Here is a 22,099-nt window from a genome sequence, read left to right on the forward strand (position 1 = left end):
TACATCTTGTAAGCCATTGTAGCCTACTGCCTATCAAATATGTGCTAAAGCTGTCAATGTACGCATTCCTGCTATGTTGAACAACTCACACTCTCTAATTGGGTGGATCATATAACATGATCTTTGGAGACAGTAGTCGTGTCCACTATCTTTTTAAAAAAATGGAAGAGAACTAAGATAATTTCAGCTGTAATTGACAGCATGTCCCTAGGCAGATAAGTTCAGAATTTTACTCAAGTATGGGGAAGCAACCTGCCTGGAGAGCAGGAGGCTGTTGGTTCAAATCCTCGCTGGTGTTTCCCATAGTTTCCCAGACTATGGGAAACTCCTATATTGGGCAGCAGCTATATAGGAAGTTGCTGAAAGGCATCATCTCATACTGCTTGGGAGAAGGCAATGGTAAACCCCTCCAGTATTCTACCAAGAAAAACCACATGGCTCTGTGGTCGCCAGGAGTTGACCACAGCACAACCACAGCACGGACGACGGCACAACCTTTACCTTTACTACTTTTATAAGGTTGCGCACACACACACCCCGGATAAAAGAAACCTACATTTCAGTGATGTAACAAGTTCTGAAGAGACCTCTGTGCAAGAATTGAATGTGGACCCAATCAGATAATTTCCCCATAGGGATCAATGGGAAATACAAAGAGATTCATACCTCCTGAATGACTGGGCAGAAAGCTAAAACTCCCAGGACAGGACTGGTATAAAACACATATATGTTTGTAGTGTAGACAGGTGTCCACCAGCTACATCTCCCCCCAGTGCTGAAGGATGACCCACCTTTGATCCCACCTTTGCATGTGGCAATTATGACATCATCTGTAGTTTCTCTGTTTTGAAGTATTCTTTGTCTCCTTGGTGATGGTTAAAGCTCCAAAGTCAAGCTCACTTCTGTGGATGATGCAGCAGAAACAGCAGCATTTTACAGGGGCAGCACAGTTATCCTGAGAACAGATGGGATAATCATAGCAAAGCAGTTGTGCTCCTTTTAAATATACAAATGAATAGTAAGAAGCTGTCAGGTAAGATGTATCTTTCTGTTCTAGAACAGGAATTTGTAATGGATCAAGGCAGTTTAGGAACATAGGAAGCTGCCATATACTGAGTCAGACTATTGTTCTATCTAGCTCAGTATTGTCTACACAGACTGGCAGCGGCTTCTCCAAAGCTGCAGGCAGGAATCAGTCCTATCTTGGAGAAGCTGCCAGGGAGGGAACTTGAAACCTTCTGCTCTACCCAGAGAAGCTCCATTTCCTAAGGGGAATATGCTGCAGTGCTCACACATCAAAGTCTCCCATTCATATGCAACCAGAGTGGGCCCTGCTTAGCTAAGGGGATAAGTCAAGTTTGCTACCACAAGACCAGCTCTCCTCTTGGTTTGAAACCAAGCAATCCAGCAGGTGAGGCAAGTATTTCAGCATCTCTAAATACCAAATTCTTTTATTTCCTTCCTTTCTTTGCATCTGAAAATAATCTGCCAAGGCTTAATTCTGGAGATGGTAGGGGAAAAGATACTACATTGACTGGATAATAGACCAACTTGAATAGGAAACTACAGACAAATGGAGAACAATAAGACAACTTTCATTTTGGGAATCATCTGGAAAAGCTAAAAATAAACAGATTCCGGCAAGTTTAACAAAATAAAATAATTTTAAAAATTGTTACTCAAGGTAAGGAATGATGCAAGGTAAGGAACATAAATTGTTGCACTGTTTCAGAAAAAGGGGAGTGAAGAAACTTCATATACTAACATCAGCAACACAGAGGTAAGTGCTTTACTACTAAAGAAAGCAACTATTTGGTTTCTTTCCTAGAGAATGAGAGGCAACACCATCACAACAGGTTTTATTAGCAGTTTGCAAGACGTTAGTAAATGGTGTGGCTTGAACTCCATGTTTTCCAATCAGTTTAAGAAAGCATCAAACATAAGAACAAGTCCAGTGATACACATAGTTGTTTCACACATTTTTTTAAGTTTCTAAAACTGATTAAAAGTGTCATAACTGCTTTGTTTCATGGCAAAAAGTTACAAAAAGTTCTGGAGTTTAATCACCCACTCTGTTCATCATCCAAGACTCGTTTGAAGGAAACTGCTCCCTGCCTTGATATAAAAGCAGTAATACCCAATTTTTTGCACCCCATTTCATAACTCCAGAATGGCTCGGTAGAACATTAACAGCATTCATATGGGAGTAGCACATGATGGTAGTATTAAATATATGGAAGTTCAAGGACATCCATCTATTAGTTGATTTTTAATGCATTTTAAAAAAAGTTTTTTAAAAAAAAAATCATTAAAAATCAATGGGTGGCTTGATCTCCCTGAACATCCACACATTCAGTGTTATAATCATGTAGGAACACCACGTGAAATTTCAGGGCTAGTGCCCCTAGTGATGGCCCATGTTCATTGCACACATTTGCACAACTGGAGATCTGTTCCTCCTACATTTCAAATTGTTTTAATTAGTATTTAACTTTTCCCCTTTTTTCTACATCTTGTTTAGCATCAAAAGAACCACCTTTGTAGTGCAGCTTATTGAGTTATGTGTAGATATTTGATCCCCCCCCCGCCCAAAGTTATGGATAGTGATAAAAAAGTTCCAAGATTCCATGTTAATGTCCCCTCATATTAATCTTCCTTGTAGTAGTGCTTCACTTGTCCAGTACTTCACAAGTGCTGCACTTGAGGCATGGCTGCAGTCCTGCATACAGAAGTTCCTTAAATATCACTGAAGTCTATGGTTTGCATTCACAATTTCCTTTCCTCTGGAACAAGGATTCTTCCTCCAGAATTGTCATGTTCTCTTAGGAATGTACACAAAACTGGAAAACCCAATTTGGTACAAGTCAAAATGGACTCAGACCAAACCTAATGAAGTCTGGTTCCATGCACATTCTAACCAGGCCATTTTGGCTTAGATTCAAGCCTAGGGTGGTTGTTGTTGGGGTTTTTTTTGGGGGGGGGGGTGTTAGGGACTGTACTAGTAAAGGGAAATCTGGTAAGGATCTGGGAAGTGGGCGGCTGGGTGCCTAAAACAGAAGAGCTGGTGTGGGAGGGAAGGGTGGTCAGGGGTAGCAGTGGGGACCCTCCCCCACCGCTGGAATGGCAAGGCCCAGTTTGGGCCCCATTTTTGTAAACCACTGTGCAAGTGCAGAGGCCCAATCAGGGCTTGGCCACTCAGTCAGTCATGAGGGGGAGCCCCCACTGCCACTCCAACTCCCCCTGAGACCGCTGCAGCAGCAGCCGCCACCAGTGGCAGATCTAAGGTAATTTGGAACTTCCCTCCCACCCCAGCTCATTTGTTTTGAGCCCTCAGACACCCCCTGCTCCCCCCTTCACTGATAAATGGGAATCCCCTGGTCCCCTCTTCGCTGATAAAGGGGAATCCTTACCAGATTCCCTTTTACCAGTGTTTTTCGAGTGGAACAGGGCCTGGTTTGGCTTGACCCAAACCTTGTAGAGCCGAACAGCTTGAAGTCAAGCTGGTTGAAAATCAAGCCAGCTTGCACACCCCTATGCTTGATCTTGAGGGAGATTTCTTATTCTAGAGGAAGGGAAACTGTGGATGCGGGTGGGTGGAAGGTTTCCCAAGGCTTGCTTTCCCCTCAGATGATCATTGCTGTCCTAATGGGAGCATGCTTTGCACTCTCACATAATCAACCCTGCTTCGTGCAGTGCAGAGCAGAGCGGATCACTCTGAGGGTGGGAATAGGGACCCGTCCTGGCCCCTGGAACTCCCACAATGTACCACACAAGTGTGTGGTGCATTGTGGAGATCCCCCCCAATCGACACACCATCAGTGTTTCAGCACTGGCTGAAAGCAGCCAGCACCGAAACGCAGCCATTTGAACAAGGTTAACTCAACCTTGTTTAAGACCCGGCTTTTAGCCCGGCTCGCTGCCAAGGTGCTGCTAGCAGGGCCATCCTTAGGGCAGGGCAACCGGGGTGATTGCCCTGAGCCCCACGCTGGCACAAGTACCACTCTGGGCACACTACAGTGCCCTCCGCTCTCCCCCAGTCTCAGCTCCAGCCACTTATTTTCCCCTGTGCGTAGCCCAGCTGGAGACAATCTTTTGTGTGTATGTGTAGCACAGGCTTGAAAGGCTCCCAGGCAAGCTGGTAGAGCTCCTTCCCTCTCCACCTCTCAGCTGTTTGGCGGGTGGGCGGGGCTTCCAGAGAGGTCTCCATGCAGGCCTCGCTGAAGCCTGAAGCTCAGGAAGAAAGCAGGCAGGCAGGCAGGCAGGCAGGGTGTCCAGCCCTGGCTGCCCTTGACCTCCACAGCTCTCTGCAGACCCTCTGCCCAGCCCAGCCTTTGCCTGCTTAGTAATGGAAGTATGATGCAATTCCCTTTTTGTGGTTATCCCCACCACCACTTGAATAGTTACGTAATGACTTGGCATAGGGCTTTGGGATTGAGCAGAGATGTAGGGCAGGGTGGGAGGGATATGTATTTTTAAACTGAAGTGGATTGGACAAATTGTTTTGTTTTGTCTTTAATTGAATTTTTAAAAATCAAGAAGTCCTATAAGTGGCTTGTTTCATGGCAGAAAACTACAAAAACGTCTGGAACAAGCAAGATATAATTATATGTATTTATAAATGCGCTATGTCTTGCCTTTTATTTTTATTTTTATTTCTTTGGAATAATGCACTATATGTCCAAGTTGGTTGGACATGTCCAAAAACCTCACTCACACTACACTGTATGTCATCAAGCAGTATGTTTCTGTAATGATATGAAATCTTAAGGAGGCCCCACACATGCTGATTCGCCCCCCAGCCCCGCACCCCGCTAGGGACAGCCCTGGCTGCCGGGCTCCCAGCAGTTCGCACAGGCAGCCAAGCCCAGGCTTAGCTTCCCTAGCCTGGTCTTGGCTGCTTCCGAAAAAAACAGCCTCACTGGTTTTTAAATAACTTAACCATGCAGGATGAGCTCTCAAATACATAATCCTTTTCCTCATTTGCATTACAAAGTACCTTATCTGAGAACGTTGAAAAAGAATAATGGCAATGGCCTTGCATTTTTTAAAACTGCAAAATCCTTTTACTTTAAATCTATACTGTGTCACTTACTTAGGGTGATGCTAAATCCTGTATTTCATTGAAGATTTAAAAAATACTCCCTAAAGAGCCACCTTTTCAGGTGCTGACTTTGCTATATTTAGTGCTGGGAGCACAAGTGCGTCCCTGCTGAACCCAGCAGAGTATCTCTCCAGTGGGTGTTGCTGCTGTTTTCTTTTGGATTGTAAGCCCTGTTGTTTCATCAACCAGTTTGATAACTTTTGGTTGAAAAGTGGTATTTAAATATTACAAATAACATTTTTAAAGGGAGAGAGAAACTAAGAGGAAGATATGAAAGGGAGGTTATGCTCAGATGGACCCCATTCCAAGGAGCTGAAATGAGAAGGTGAGTAGGTAGCAAATTTATTCAGTGCTCTGCTTCCCATGAACTGAGGAAGGGGAGTGAGAGGAGCTTACTGAGATTTGGGGGGGGGGGAGGAAGCACACTCAATGGGCTCTTCTAGAGACTGTGCAACAGGGAGCCAGCAGAACCTTTCTTTCATTATGAAGGGAGGCAAAGAGGTTGCTAGGCTGGCAGAAAGTTGCCTCTTACCATGCCAAGGGAAAGACAAGCATTAGCATCAGACCTCTGCTGCCCCAATTCAACTTCACCTAATTGTCTGTTGGGCTCATAGGTAGTGCCAATGTAACATTGACTTTTAAAAAGGGATCCAGGGGAGAGCCAGGGAATTACAGACCAGTTCTGGGTACAATGGTAGCCAGCACAATTAAATATTGAACATACAGGCAGACCTCAATATTCAAGGATTCATTATCCACGGATTCGCGTATCCTCAGAATGGCTCTTTTTTTAAAAAATGAGGAAAACTATTCCAATGATTTTTGGCCTATTGGGGGGCATTCTGGGGCACAGCATGACTCAGGAGGAGCAGCAAAGCATGGTAAGGAGCTTTCCCCTGCACCCCCCCCCCACAAATTTAGCTGATTTTTTTTGGCAATTTTGACCATTTCCCTGACGACTGGGAACTTAATCCCCACAATCCCATAGTCACCAATGCCTCGATATTTGCAGCTTCTGCATTCATGGTTGCAGCCAGGAACAGAATCCCCGTGAATATTGAGGTCCTCCTGTACTGAAAAATAAGCCTTGCTGAGAAAGAATTAGCATGACTTCTGCAAATACCTTGAGAGTGTTGTAGCATCGGAGGATCTGCATTGGGACTGATGCTCATTAACAATCAGCAATCAGGGATGATCACTAGTAGTAGTAGCCAAGTTTGCAGATACCAAATTAATCAGGATGCTTGCCCAAGTGGACTCGTGCAAAGAGCTCCAAAAGCTTAAAAAAAAAAGCTTCGTGCAAAGAGCTCCAAACTGGGTAAAATGGCAACCAAATGGCTGATAAGTTTCATTGTAATTAGGTATAGTAAAGTGATACATATTGGGACAAAAAATCCTAACTTCAGCCCCCAGTAATGCACCTTTTGATTGGAATGTTTTGATTTAACAGATGTACCCCCTGCCTTTCTACCGTTTAAATCATTGGAGAAGATAGGGCTTCCACAAACTTCCTCACCCTACATCTGATGTCTGCTTAGGTTCTGCCTGTGTCTTTACTTCAGCAGTGGGGTAAAGAGCAAGCTGTCCCCAGAAGCACCTCCTCCCAAATCTGGGAGCAAAACTGGTAATAATATTTGGGTTGGGAACACCAGGTTGCTTCTATGAATGAATACAAGGCGTGGGAGCACGATGCAGTAGGCTTTTTAAAAAATAAACAGAATTGCAGTTTCACCTAACTATATTTATGACATTGAAGCTCTTCTCATGATCAGTGAGAAGAGCTTTGGGGCTAACTGCGGGAAGGGTTAACCTTCCCTTCCCACAGACAATCCTCCGTTGGTCTCTGCGCAGGCAGATCGCCTACCCAGATGAGCAGTAGCTTCCTTGAGGTGCTCCCACGCCTTGTGTGGGTGCTCTGGGGGTTGGGTTCTGGGAAGCACCACTGTGCGGTGCTCCCTGCCCCCGAGCACCAATAATGTACCGCACAAGAGTGCAGTGCATTACTGGGAGCCCCCCCCCCCCCCGAGTATGCCTACCACTTAGCCCGTTTTTTGAATGAACTCACGCCCCAAACCCGGATTAAGCAGCAGGCTTCTTAAGAGGGCTTGCTGCCACTCCCGGAAGTAGTGATGAGTCCGAACCGATTCGGAGGCCATTCTAAAGGCCTCCGAACTGTCCGGACCGGACCGGACCTGGCTGGTTTGGTTCGGGTGGAGGGGGTAGCTTTAAGGGCGGGGAGGGTTTACTTACCCCTCCCGCCGCTTTGCCCCCTCCAGCGCCCGTATTGCTTGTAAGAATTGGGGCAGCAGGATACCTCCCCGCCGCCCCTTCCTCCTCCTCCTCCTCAATGACGCCCGCCTCCAGGACGGGGTGGGCACGCGCTCAGCTTCCCTTTGAAAAGATCCAGAAGATGCTGAGGGACTCACGGTTTAATAATGCTGCCAATGTATTAAGCTGGAACAGAAGCTGGCACAGCACCGAGCTGGCCTCCGCTCCGGCGGCTCCCCCATCCTGAGCAGCAGCCACTGAAAAAAGCTCCATCAGTGAGGACGCGCCGCAGCGCCCAGGCAATCCTCACTTCCGGCTGCCACTCTGTATGCGGGGGGAAGTCGCATGGAGGAAGGGGCGGCGGGGAGGTATCCTGCTGCCCCAATTCTTACAAGCAATACGGGCGCTGGAGGGGGCAAAGCGGCGGGAGGGGTAAGTAAACCCTCCACGCCCTTAAAGGGAGACCCCCCTTCGGTGCCGGTCCGGACCGCTCTGGACCATGCACATCCCTACCCAGAAGTTCTCATGCACAGAAAAAACCAGGCTGGGCTTCCCTAGCCCGGTTTTTGCTGTTCGTGAGAATAGGCTTACTGTTTGTGTTTTCTAATTAATTCTTAAATGCTTTCATTGTAACACTATTAATATTGTATGTGGTAAGAGAATTCAGACTGTGCTTCCAATTAAAATCTAAACTGGTAAATTTACTCTTGAACACTGCAACACAAAATGGATGATTTTCTATTTTTGCCACAACTCATAAACATTTCCAGTTACTTTAAAAGATCTCCATTCAAAAGAAGACCTAACTTTTCCCTGTGGTCAGCATGTTTCCCATTTCCTTAATACAATCACCTTTGACTGTTGGCAAATAACGTTGAACATTAATTATGATGTTGTATTTGCTAAGTTCACTTTGCGTTCAGCTTTGGATGCATTACACACACGCACACACACACACGGCACTTTGGGAGCTCCTGTCTTTTTGTCCTATGGTTATTGTGTGTCTTTCTGGTTCTTGTGTCCAAAACATGAACTTTTCATGTGGCGTGCGACAGTAGTTCCAGCTGTTTTAAAGGCAGATATTCAAGTTATTGGAACCTTTCACATTTAGTCCCAGAAATGAAACAGACAACAGAATGCAGAATGACACAATGCAAAAAGAAAAAAGGGTAAAGTAGATTTACATTAATTTGCCTTATATGAACAGCAGAAAGCACATACTTAAAGATCTGGCAATAAACAAGCTAGGAAGCATGTTTTAAATCAATGAAGAATTTATAAATATATGCTATGCCATCATTCAATTGTCCTCTGGATCAAATGATATGTTATAGAGATGTTGGAAATTCATGGTGAGAGGAGGCAGGGAAATGGTTAAATACAGGAGAAATTGCAGAAACACGTAGGATTATTGAGAACACTTAAATTGCACTGACATTTTAAAAGTACTTTCCCAGCTTGTATTGCTGCAGGGTGTCCTGGTGCTTATTTCCAATGTCAAGTTCTAGATTTCTGGCATGACCAATGTCAGGTCTGATTATTTAAATTAGATCCAGTTCACTGCATGGTCAGAAATATCATGAGCTAACAGCCACATCAGATTGGGGACGGCATATTGATAATTACTATGTATACTTGAATGCACCTCCTTGCATATAGAAAACTAGCATCTCCTTGCATATAAAAACTCTCAATGAGGCGGTTCCCACGATCAGTGGGAGCTGCCTGAAGAGGGTTTGCAGGGAGAGCAGGCTAAGCCCGCTCTCCCTGCAGACGAGCAGACAGTCTGCTCCGGGCGGCTGCAGCGGCCACCCACACAACTGCCGGCTGTGTCAGGGAGCTGGCGGGGGCTTGGGAGTTCGGGGGCTGCGCAGGGCATGCTGGTGGCTTTTTGCCTCCCCTCTGGAGGTCTCCTTGTGAGTTGTTGTGGTGCGGAGCCGTACCGCAGCAACTCATGATCAGAAAAACCGGGTTTGCGGAGCGCTCGCTCTGCAAACCTGTTTTAAGTGCTGGGCTACTTAAGTGGGTGACCCGCTTAAGAACCACCAGGCTTGCAGCTGAGCCCAGTGGTTCTCACGATGGGAGAACCATCGTGTGAATAGCCTCAAAGTCTCGCAATGATGTGGGTCTGATATCCTGACACATCTTTGCTTATGACCTTCATTTCTCCAGATCTACTAACTTCAGCCATATCAAGGTATCCTTCTCCCTCAAACGACTCCATCCTTTCTCCCCTGCTTCCCCTTATGTCTGAATCTGCCTCACAGCAAACCTCTGTGATATCACCTCCCATTTTTCCTTTATATCTCTCTCCAAACTTACATTTTCCATGAAGTCTTTGGTTCAATTCCCTAGTTCCCATTAGGGATGTGCATGGAACCAGTTTGAAGGCCCTTTTATGGACCTCCAAACCGGTCCAAACATCCACCAGTTCTGCTGGTTTGAAGGTGGGGGCAATAGCTTTAAGGATTGGGGAGGATCCCCCCCCCTGCATTTCCCCTGCTGGCACTGTGTGCAAAATCGGTCCCACAGGGTGGTAGCATACCTCCTTGCCACCCCAGTGTGCCGCAGACCGGAAGTGCTTGGTGGTCCACGATGCACCAGGGTGGCAAGTGTTGGAAGTTAAAGGACTTTGCGCTGTCTCTTGTCTCAGACAGTGGAGGACAGACTAGTAAGTCAGAGGGCTAGAGGGTCAAGACATTGGTCATCCCTTCTCTACTGCTCTGACACTATCCCTTTGGATATGTAGATTGCTACTGTTAGGGATTAACTTCCTTCCTCTCTCTCTCTTTCCTACCTGCCCTTCTACCTTGCAACATGGCAAGCCTCTCTCCCTGCACCATGTGTGCAGAGAAGATTCAGAATCCGTCTGCATCCAGCTAGATAGATAGATTAAAGATCCTAACTCCTCACTTTCCTATCTAGAATGGAGTTCCTTAATAAATGCCTTATATATTGATTTGAAACTATGAATTGGCTCCAAGTTACTTTACTCTCAGCATACACGCATGCCTAACTAAATTCCGCTGTGTTGTGTCTCTGTGCACTCTGCTATAATTAGAAAGGGATTCTCTCACCACAGAGAATTTCCAACAGGTTATAGGCCCAGTATTTTGAGCTGCGTGTACTGCAACTAGGGAGTTAGGTTTGTTCCAGGAGATCCAGTGAGATCTAGCGTGGACACTTTGAACTGCTAACCTGCAGCAACTGCCTTTTGGAGCCAGTGAGGATGGCTACTTACCTAGAGGGAAAACTCAGGCTGACTATCCTGAATGCAGACAATTATTTGGAATAGAAAACCAGACTGAGGCTTGCATTGCGTGCTGAAGGACTTGAAAAAGTTACTAAGGAAGAGCCCCCCGCAGATGGAACCACAGCTGCTGAGAAAACTGCCAAAGAAAATTGGGTGCTCAAAGATGCTCAAGCTGGAGCTTTGATCGCAGCTTCTGTGAGTAAAAATTATCTTCACACGATATGTGATCTTGGAACCTCAAAGGAAATGCTAAGCAAGCTAGATTCCTTGCATATGAAGAAGGGGTGGGCATACACCTTTGACTTCAGCAAGAAAATGCAGGATCTTCAGTATAAAGATGGGGACTGTTTTTCTACATTTGTAGGATTTTTGGAAGATTTCTTTTTTCAATTTAGAGAGGCAGGGGAACAATTTACACAGAGTCAGAAGCTGGAAGCTCTGTTCCTAAGCATGCCCCCCAGCTATATCAGTATAATCGGCCAATTGGAAACCCACACCAATCTAAGCTTTGAGGAAGCAGTACAAACATTATCTTCTGAAGCAAACAGAAGGAAAGCTTTGAATTCATGCTATGAAAGTGAATTGGCAAGTAACTTTGCTCTTAAAGCAACAATTTATCATTCCAGAGGAAACCCAAGGTGGGGAGGGAATGCTGCAAGAGGAAATCGCATGGGGCCCCCACATTTACATACAAAGAGTTCTGGCTTTGTTGCCAAGGAAACTCAGTCCAGAGAGAGAGGTCACATGACCGCCAGCAGGGAGACTGCTCCTGAAATGAGGCCAACTGGGACTAATGCCTTTAGATGTTTTCTGTGTAACCAATTTGGCCACAAGGTGGCGAACTGTCCCAAGAATCAGACAAGAAGGACTGTTTTTACTGAGGGAAATTTAAATCAGGATTTTAAGTTTACAGAAAGACATTTGAACAAAAGCCTTAAGGTTTGCCTCATGCAAAGCGATGAAAAGTTCATTTTTTTGGATTCTGATTCTTCTGTTCATATATCAAATAATTTGGATTTCTATACTGAACTGTTTGATATTCCTGAAGAGACTGTTTATTTGGGCAATAATACTACAATTAAAGCCAAGAAGAAAGGCAAAGGAATTTTGTATTGTAAGTTACTGGATGGATCTGTTAAACCATTTTTTCTTAAAGATGTTTTGTATATCCCCGACTTCTCAAGCTCCTTGATTTCAATATCCAAGCTAGAGAAACAAGGCTGTGAACTGTATATTAAAAATGGACAATGTGTTGTTACCCAGAATGGAGAAGTTTGCCTTGTAGGCTCTAAATCCAAAGGTCTTTATCGTGTGGAGGAGCAATCTGTATTGAAGACACACAGAGAAAGACCAGCCCAGTCCAAACCTGAGGCATACCAGCCTAATGAAGTGAACCTTGCTAAGTCATGCCTGCATGAAAACTGCTTGCAACTGTGGCATAGATGCCTAGGACATAGGACCTATGAGTCAATCCAGAACATGAAGGAAAAGGGATTAGCTAATGGGATTGATTTTGTACCACGTGACATTTTAACTAACTGTGTTTGTTGTCTTGAGACCAAAGCAGTTAACAAGCCATTTCCTAAGCAGAGTGAAAGGAAGACCGGAAGACCCCTAGAGCTGATCCACAGCGATATATCTGGACCACTACGAGCAACCATAGGTGATCAAAAATATTTTCTAACAATAACAGATGATTTCTCATGATACAGGTGTGTATTTCTACTAAAGGAGAAATCACAGATGCTGGAGAAACTCCAGGACTATGTGGCCATGGCAAGCAACAAATTTGGCTGGAAGCCAAAGATCCTGCGCACAGACAATGGAGGAGAATATATGTCCAATGCCACACAGCAGTTCCTGAGAGAACATGGAATCGTGCATCAAACCACGGTGCCTTACTGCCCGTCCCAAAATGGAATCTCAGAAAGAAAGAACAAAAGTCTACTGGACATGATAAGATGCATGCTTGCTGACGCACACCTCCCACAGAAATTCTGGGGAGAAGGCATCATGACTGCTACATACATACAAAACAGAATGCACACAAAGCCTATAGGAACAACACCATATGAACTTTGGCATGGTCATAAGCCATCCATGATGCATCTGCATGTCTTTGGAAGCACAGCTTACTCATACATCCCAAAGGGGAAAAAGGACTAAGGGGCTAGGGCCATAAAAGGGATTTTTGTAGGCTACTCAGCACAATCCAAAGGCTACAGAATTCTGGATCCTGACACCAACAAGATAACCATAAGCAGAGTGGTGTATTTTGATGAGAATGAAAGAGCTACACCTTCAGAGGGGGCCTACACCGAAGCAAGCAACCAGACCAAACACCCTGATGACTGGATTATGCTTCCTGATCTCAGAGGAATTGAGGAGGAGGAGACAGCAGATCCAGAACCAACCACAGTTGACACAGAGACCCCCAGCGATCCACCAGATGCACCTGAGGTAATGGAAGAGACCACAGAGGGTGAGGTGAGGCGATCAACGCACTCAAACAGAGGTGTTCAAGCTCCATGACTGTCCTACCTCGCAAGAACGGCGGAACAACCAGAACCTTCATCATGGGAGGAAATATCCCAGCTACCACAACCAGAAGCCCAGAAGTGGGAAAAAAGCTGCAGTTGAAGAGCTTGAGGCTCTACAGAAAAATAAAACCTGGACTCTTACTAAGTTACCTCAAGGAAGGAAAGTTATAGGCTGCAAATGGGTTTTCAAACTCAAACATGATGCTGATGGTGAGATTCAGCGCTATAAAGCCAGATTATTAGCAAAAGGATATTTGCAGAAATATGGAGAAGATTATGATGAAACCTTTGCACCAGTAGTTAAACATACCACAGTAAGGACTCTGTTGAGTATTGCTGCTAGCAAAGGAATGCATGTTGAACACCTAGACGTGAAAACTGCATTCTTGCATGGCGAACTGGAAGAGGACATTTACATGCAACAACCACCAGGTTTCTTAGAGAAAGGCAAAGAGGACTATGTATGCAAACTTCAAAAGAGCATTTATGGTTTAAAACAGGCTGCCAGAGCAAGGAACATAAAACTAAATGATATGCTGCTTCAAACAAACTTCAAAAGAAGCAATGAGGATCCCTGTCTATACACGAGATGCATAGATTGCAAGTGGACTTACATTTTGGTGTATGTTGATGATTTGATTCTTGCCTATGAAAATCCAGATGACAGCAAGGAAATAATGCATCATCTGAACAGAGATGTGGAAGTCAAGCGACTTGGCAACATTGCACACTACTTGGGCATTCAAGTACAAAGCAAGACATAGTGGCATCATCAATCACTGAAGCGGAATATGTATCAGCTGCACAGGGCAGTCACGAGATACTGTGGCTGTGTCAACTACTGAAGGACCTAGGTACAGATGTACCACAGCCCTTACCAGTGTATGAAGACAACCAAAGCTGCATTCAACTCTCCAAACAAGAAGATGTAAAGGGGCGTACCAAACATATTGATGTGAAGTACCATGTAGTGAGAAGTCTGCAGAAGGATGGACTAATCAAGCTGATCTACTGCCCAACAAATGAAATGCTTGCAGACACACTCACTAAGCCACTACCAAGACCCTGCTTTGAAAAGCTGAGAGAGAAAATGAATCTTGTGAACTGAGTCACGAGACATTGAGAGGGGGTGTCGGAAGCAAGGAGGTACGCTGCCACCCCGCAGAGCTGATTTTGCACACAGCGCTGGCAGGGGAAACATGGGGGAGGGAAGCACCCTCTCCAGTCCTTATGGCTATTCCCTCACCAAAAAACTGGCAGTTGCTGGTTCTGTGCACATCCCTAGTCCCCACACTTTATTATAAGTAATCCTAAGTAAGTGCAAATGAAAGAACTGCATTTTCTTCCCCAGTTTATCCCTTCTTCCATTTCCTTCTCCTTCCCTATTTCCTTGTATCGGTTTTAGATTGTGAGCCTCCTGGGACAGGGATCTGTCTTCTTTGTAAAGTGCCATGCACATGCACATCAATGATATCATATAAATAACTAGTGATTTTAGGCCCGTTAAATAACGGGCGCTAGTAGAGTTGTGCGCTCCGGGCCCCCCGCCGCCATTCCCCCTCCCGCTGCCGCCAGCCTCCATGCTGCGGCCGGTCTCCCCGGCCTGGAAAGGGCCCCAAAGTCTCCCCCCCCACGCGGCTTCGGCGGCGCCACCAGGCCTCGGCGGCGGATCTGCCACCACCTCGGCCAGCTTCCCCTGCCGCCTCTTCCCCCTGCCCGGTTTCGGCGCCGCCGCCAGGCCTTGGCCATGGCTCCGCCGCCGCCTCGGCCGCGCCTCGGCCAGTTTGCCCCACCGCCTCTTCCCTGGCTTCCCTGGGTAACATTCTGGTACCCAGAATGTTGGGGGCAATATGCTAAATCATTGTAAACCGCTTAGAGAGCTCCGGCTATAGAGCGGTATATAAATGTAAGTGCTATTGCTATATTGCTATTGCTATTCCCCGGCTTCGCGGGGCTTCCCCGGCTTCACCTCTTCCCCGGCTTCGCGGCGGCCGCTTCTGGCCTTTCCGCAGCCGAGCAAACAACCGCCCAACATGGCCGCCTGGTGCTGGCGGTCGTGTCTCCCTCGGCGTGTTCTGGGCATGTGCTCCACGCATGCCCAGAACAGCCGAGGGAGACACGGACGCACGCCAGGCATTTGACACGGGCGCACACTTAACCTTTTATTATAAAGGATAATAACCGGGGAGAAGGCTGAAATAAATCATTTTTCATGTACTACATTTTAACATGGGGTGGGGTGACTCTAGAACAACTAGTTTGGGGTAGCACTGGGGTAGCAAAGAACATTATCAGGGGAGTGAGGATTTTGTTATACATTAAATACATGTAGTGGTAATGTAATTCATGTTCATTTATTTACTTTATTAATGAGGTTTGTGTGATATTTTCAGACTCATTCAGAAAATGGGCCAGATTCCCCTGTGTCTTTTTGGAACAGGCCAAACCTTCTAGTCTGCTTTCCAGGCTAGTATCATCTTCTTGGAATGAGCAAGTAGGGAGAGGCACTGATGTTGAATCATTAACATGATAAGAGGGATACACTCTGTTAGGAATGCAGATATAGGCTTTAGAAATCTATCTCCCCCCAACCCCGGTGGCTAGAAGGAAAACATGGAGGCATGAGATGTGAACCTGCACCAAAAGAAAACCCAAAAGCAGAGGGGAGGGGCTGCACTCCTCAATGCCACAAGTGTAATTCAAAGTGGCTTCACTCAACATTTACCTCGCAGCATGGAGCCATGTGTGAATAACTCCCAGCTGTAGAACATTTGGTCCCTACAACTGTACCTGATTTGGTTCATATTGGTCCAAGCATTGCGACATTGATGGGGGCAGGGAACACACATACGGACACACGGAATGCCGGGTGACCTCATAACGTGAGTTTTGGGTGGTATAGAAATGTGTTAAATAAATAAAATAATAAACAAACCTACTGGAAAGTAGGCTAAAATGTATAAAATATGCTGAGCATTTGAAGCCTTTGCTTATACAAACTATATTGTCTAGAAAGACTAGGGTCAAGTGTACAAAAGTGCTTATCTAATGGCATTATAATACTGAAGTGTGTGTATTATGTGGGGGTGCGTGTGGGTGCGTGCGTGCGTGCGTGTGTGTGTGTGTGTGTGTAAACACACATAACAGAGTAACTGAAGAAGGCAGATGCTGAAAGATATTTCTGTTTCTTAATATATTTCCTAGTTAAGATGAACCCTCCCAGTCAATTTCCCTCAGCAATGTCTGGAGAGGATCTGATAAGACATGGGTCACAGGGCACTGTCTTCTCCTTCACTCCTACAGCCAACAACAAAAGCCAGACATATGTTATCACCATCACAAAGGAAACAATGTGCCGGCTTGTGTTCAGCCAAGCACAAATACAGGAAGAGTCCCAGGTTAGTTAAAATCTAATGAAGCTTTGCTGGGAGATGCATAACTAATAATAAATAACTCAATCTATGTTATATAAGGCTTTACAGCTAACATTCTAGCCTACACACCTTTGGGTGACGGAAGCAGTTCCTCAAAGGAACAGTTGTGATGGATTACAATTTACTATTCTTATTTATTTAAAAATATATTTGTGGAGAAATGAGTATTTTTTACTTTGTATAAGTTGTATGTATGTTAAGTTGTGGCTTGTTTATGTATCAAGTCTTTAGAAGTATGGGTTGGTCACTTAAGAATTAACAGAATATAATGATTAACAGAATATAAGGTGTGTAGCCAGGGCTTTTTAGTCGCGCAGCCCCTGCATTGACTAGGAAACCCTGTATGGAATGTTGGGAGAAGGAGATAACAGTTAATAGGTCTTTTAGCTAGGGATGTGTGGATCAGTCTGGAGGTTCAGGGGTTAAAGGTTGAATTACCACCACCACCCCGGTTCCATCCGGACCGGAACTGAACCTCCAGACAGGTCCGCAATTATTATTTTTTAAAAAATAAAAATTAAAAATACCTGTAGCCCCTTTGGGGGGCCTCCTGTAGGCCGTGGGGAGGGGGTGTCTGCAAAGTTCCTCCCCCAGCCTCTGAAATCACTGCCGTGGCCGGGTAAATGGACTATTTTTGGCTGTTTGGGCCTCCATAACTGCACGTGGTGACTATTTTGGCCACCAATGTGCTTGCGTAAATGGTCTCTGTGAAGCCTGGCATGGCCCACAGCCTCACAGAGGTCATTTGCGCATGTGCAGTGGCCATTTTGTTTTTTCCAAACGCATAGTTTGAGATGATGTCATGCACCCCAAATCAAGAACCCTCCCTTTCAGCCTTTAAGATATTTCTCTCCCCCTCCCCCTCTCCTTCTCTCTCTCTCTTAAAATCTCAGATGCTGTTCTTGCCTTGTACACTGCCCTGTGTCTGTGGATTGGGTGGTATATTAAATCTTTTAATAAAATAAATAAGATGGCAGAAGCATGAACATTTGAGCCACAAGTGGGCTAACATGAAGTGCCTAACCGATTTGGACCAAATTTAGTCCAGTTGTAGGGATAGTGAAAGGAAAGTAGGCAGATTAGTTTTTTCTAGAACAACTTACTAAAACAACTAGAAAAGGAGAAGCTAGGTCTGCTAGGGCTGGAAATACCCTGGGGTTGGATTTCTGGCTGGCTGGCAGTGTTTTTGTCTTTGCCAGAGGATAAGCCTGAGTGGGGGATTCATTCATTCCAGGTGAGGGCTCCAGCTTGTGGGAGTCCCCACATTCTTTAGCTGAGTCAGTTTGACTGCTGGTGTTGAATACAAGGCTCAGACAAGAGGAACTTTGCTAACAGGAGTTTGCAAACAGATAACAAAGGAGTTTAGCAGGAGTTCAGCAGGAAATTGGCAGGAAAAGCTGTGGGAAGACATACAAGGCAAGAATAAGGTGAGTACTACTCAACCTTTGTAATTTTCTTGGAAGACAAAACTAAAAATCATTAATTAGCTGACAACTGTACCCAGAACCTAGCTTCAAACCTCATATACTCTAAATAGCCAATAAAACTAGTTATGAAGGTAGAATTCCAGCAGGGGAGGGGCTGCTTCCCTGTGTATTGCACAGAATGTCGCACGTATGGATGTGTGCTCGGTGCAAAGAGCTCTTGGCTCTCAAGGAACAAATTTGTTCCCTTGAAGCCAAAGTGGCTGATCTGGAGAAGCTCAGGGAGGCAGAGAGGTGTGTGGATGAGACCCTCAGGGATGTGGTAGAGGCATCCCACTCCCATGCTGACGGCGCTTCTGGGAGAATGAGGGTCTTGGAGCATAAGGACATTGGTCTGAGCAAGAGGGCAACACTCCCTTAGCAGGGACTTCTTCCTCAGGTGATGCACCCATATCTTCTCGCATAGAGGATACTCCTCTGGGGGGTGGGGGCCTCTTAGTAGTGGGTGATTTGATCATTAGGGGCATAGAGAGATGGGTCTGTGACACATGTGTGGACTGCACGGTTACTTGCCTGCCTGATGCAAAGGTTGCAGACGTCACGCTGCATCTAAGTAGGCTGTTGGGCAGTGCTGGAGAGGAGTCAGCTGTCATGGTGCATGCTGGCACCAACGATGTTGGGAAATGCAGTCGGGAGATCCTGCAAGCCAAATTTAGGCTGCTAGGTAGCATACTGAAGTCCAGGGCCCCCAGGGTAGCATTCTCTGAAGTGTTACCTGTTCCACATGCAGGGACAGTGAGACAGGCGGAGCTGAGGGGTCCCAATGCGTGGATAAGACGGTGGTGCCAGGAGGAGGGGTTTAGATTCGTTAGGCACTGGGATACAATTTGGGGAAAGCAAAGCCTGTACAAAAGGGACAGGCTCCACTTGAACCAAAATGGAACCAGACTGCTAGCACTACAAATCAATAAGGTCGCAGAGCAGCTTTTAAAATGACGTCTGGGAGATTGCTGGTGGGAACAGGGTGGTATCTGTTTCGGCCAGCAAAATCACCTAAGGTGTGAGGGTAAACATGTTTCAGATAAGCGGTAGTAGAGCCAGGAGCTGAGCAGAAGGAAACACAAGACAGCATGCCAAATAGGCCAAATGACGGTAAGGGGGATAGCACACGATAACACCAGGTGAGGGACCTGGCATATAGGTGTCTGTATACCAATGCCAGAAGCCTCTGAGCCAAGATGGGTGAGCTGGAGTACTTGGTTACTATGAAAACATAGATATAGTGGGTGAAACAGAAACCTGGTGGAATGGTGAGAACCAGTGGGACACAATTATTCCTGGATATAAACTCTATAGAAGGGACAGGGAGGGGAGGATTGGGGGAGGAGTGGCACTGTATATCAAAGAAGGGATAGATTCTAATAAGCTAGAAAACCTAGGTGGACCAGAGTGCTCCACAGAATCAAAGAAAAGAACAAAATATTGTCCTGTGTAACATATGTTTAAAATAGACCAGCTGTATGAGTTGTGGGGAGAAACAGTTTAAGATTGACATTTTACAAGTATATACCCAAACCAGTTTTGGCTGGTTCTTTTAGACTCCTGCCTGTAAGCTTCCAGTGGCATCTGGTGGACCACTGTGTGAAACAGGATGATGGACTAGATGGGCCTTGGGCCTGATCCAGTAGGGCTGTTCTTATGTTCTTAGGAACAAAGATTTTTATAAAAAGCTGTATATGCCTGAAGGGAATGAAAATATTCCATAAGAATCCTGTAACTAAGCAAGCAAACTACCCTACTTCCTAAGTAGATAACTAAGCTAACATCAGAACCTATAATTAATAATCTTCTATTTAATTCAACTCTAAAGAATCTGTGAATAACTTAGTTTGTACCCCCCCCACACACCTACAACACTGCATTACTTCAGCAGAAGACCTGTTCATGCTGAGATCCTGTATATTCATACCGATACTTTAAATGGTGCCAGCAAAATAAAGGAATGCTGAGTGGAATAAAAATAATAAAATAAATTCAGATAAATGCATTCTAGAATGCCGCCCCCCCCCCCATGGTGTTGTGTGGGGTTTTTTGTGTTTTAAAACCAATTGGCTTCAAATATGGGACATCACTATTTCACTGTTAGAGTGGGACATCTATTTCAATCTTAGTCTTGGTGTCCAACTTCTCTCCCAGGACAAATAGCAGCTTTGGAGCTTTTGTGTGTGTGTGTTGGGGGGTGTTTAAACAGAGTTACCATTGTGGAAAGAAAGGATTAACCCTCTTGCTCTGTACCATAGTTCTTATCTGGATCAGGGCCGTATGCAGCTTCTGTTAGGGGTCAAATACCAGGTTCAGGCAGGGGTGGATTTTTGTCAGGGCTGCAGCATGGGCAGAAAGTATGCAGCCCCCTTTCTCCACTCTGTGGATATTATCTGGATCAGGGCCACAGACAGTTGCTATTTTGAAAAAGAAAAAAAGAGAAGCCCAACAAGTTGTATTCTGTAGTTTGACCCTGAAACTAAATACTTCATAATTTCTTGATAATTATCCTAAAATGTGGTTACTCAAATGTGCTTGGGCATAATTGTTCCATAATGCATCTTCCGGGAAATCAGATTAGAAATTGATTGGAATATACATATTTTATAACCTCTTTAAAATCTACACATAATGAAATCAATTAATAGTTGTTGAGTTGGCCAATCATTATGTGGCAGGTTTTTTCAAAAAGCTAAAAGGTATAATTGTTCCTCAGGGACAGTTTATCCTTTTAGTTCAAATAAGGATTTTTAGTCTGTTTTGTGACAACTCACATGAGTCTTCTTGTATCTTTTGTTTATTGGATTATGCCCTAAAGCAGTGATGAGCTGTTGTTCTGTGTGCAGTTTGCTACTGTGACTAGAATAATTCTTCTTCTCTAGCTGGTTATGGGACATGTTCACAAGAACCAGACTGGTGACCCTCCCTTGCGAAGATACTCTCTAACTCTCTGCTGCCCTGATGAATTTCCTTCCTTCTGGTAGGTGATGTTTGGCATAGGCATGGTACCGATGAGAAATTAAATGTTGTTCATACTACAAGGTATTATTTGGGATAATTTAAAAATTAATTGGGCATAATTTTAAAATAATAAATATTTAAGTAGTGTGATTTGAAGATTAGATAGCTTTTGAAACAAGGAAATAAACTTAATGTCTGAAGAGTTTGTCTTAGGCTGAGCTTAATTAATTCCTACCAAAACCCTGGTTCAGATATTCTTTTTCCACCCCCAAAACACTCATGCACTGAGGCAGCCTGGTGACACACGCTTCAAAATGGAAGGGAGCTTTTTTCCTTCACTGTCTCCAATGGCTGTTGAGGCCGTTAGCCTTGGAATGTTAGGCCCCAAGTGTTCCATTGCAGAAGTACGCAGCTTGGGGGTACTACTGGACCCAGCTCTGCTTTTGGAAGCTCAGGTGGAGGCGGTGGCCAGGGGTGCCTTTGCACGGCTTCGGCTGGTGCGCCAGCTGCGTCCCTTTCTCGAGAAGGCAGATCTGGCCATGGGTACCCACGCCTTAGTCACGTCGCGGCTGGATTACTGTAATGCGCTCTACGTGGGGCTGCCCTTGAAGAATATCCGGAAACTACAGCTAGTGCAAAATGCGTCAGCGAGGGTTCTATCCGGAGCTGCCCGTTGGGAACATATCACTCCCATTTTGAAAGAGCTGCACTGGCTGCTGGTTTGTTTCCGGGTCCAATTCAAGGTGCTGGTTTTGACCTTTAAAGCCCTAAACGGTTTGGGCCCGGGATATTTGAGGGACCGCCTGCTCCCAAGGGTTGCTGCCCACTTGGCTAGGACATCTGAGGGGGCCCTGCTCCGGGTGCCGACAATGAGGGAGGCCTGGCTGTCGTGCACTCGGGACAGGGCCTTCTCTGTTGCTGCCCCTAGACTCTGGAATGCTCTCCTGGTGGCCATTCGTTCCTCAGACTCCATCACAGCTTTTAGAAAGCTTTTAAAGACTTGGCTTTTTACCCAGGCTTTTACATAATCGTCTTTTACTGCTGTTCTTGTGTGTTTTTATCTGTTGTCTTGTTTT

Source organism: Hemicordylus capensis, chromosome 1 (assembly GCF_027244095.1).
Source record: "Hemicordylus capensis ecotype Gifberg chromosome 1, rHemCap1.1.pri, whole genome shotgun sequence".
Classification (NCBI taxonomy): Eukaryota; Metazoa; Chordata; class Lepidosauria; order Squamata; family Cordylidae; genus Hemicordylus; species Hemicordylus capensis.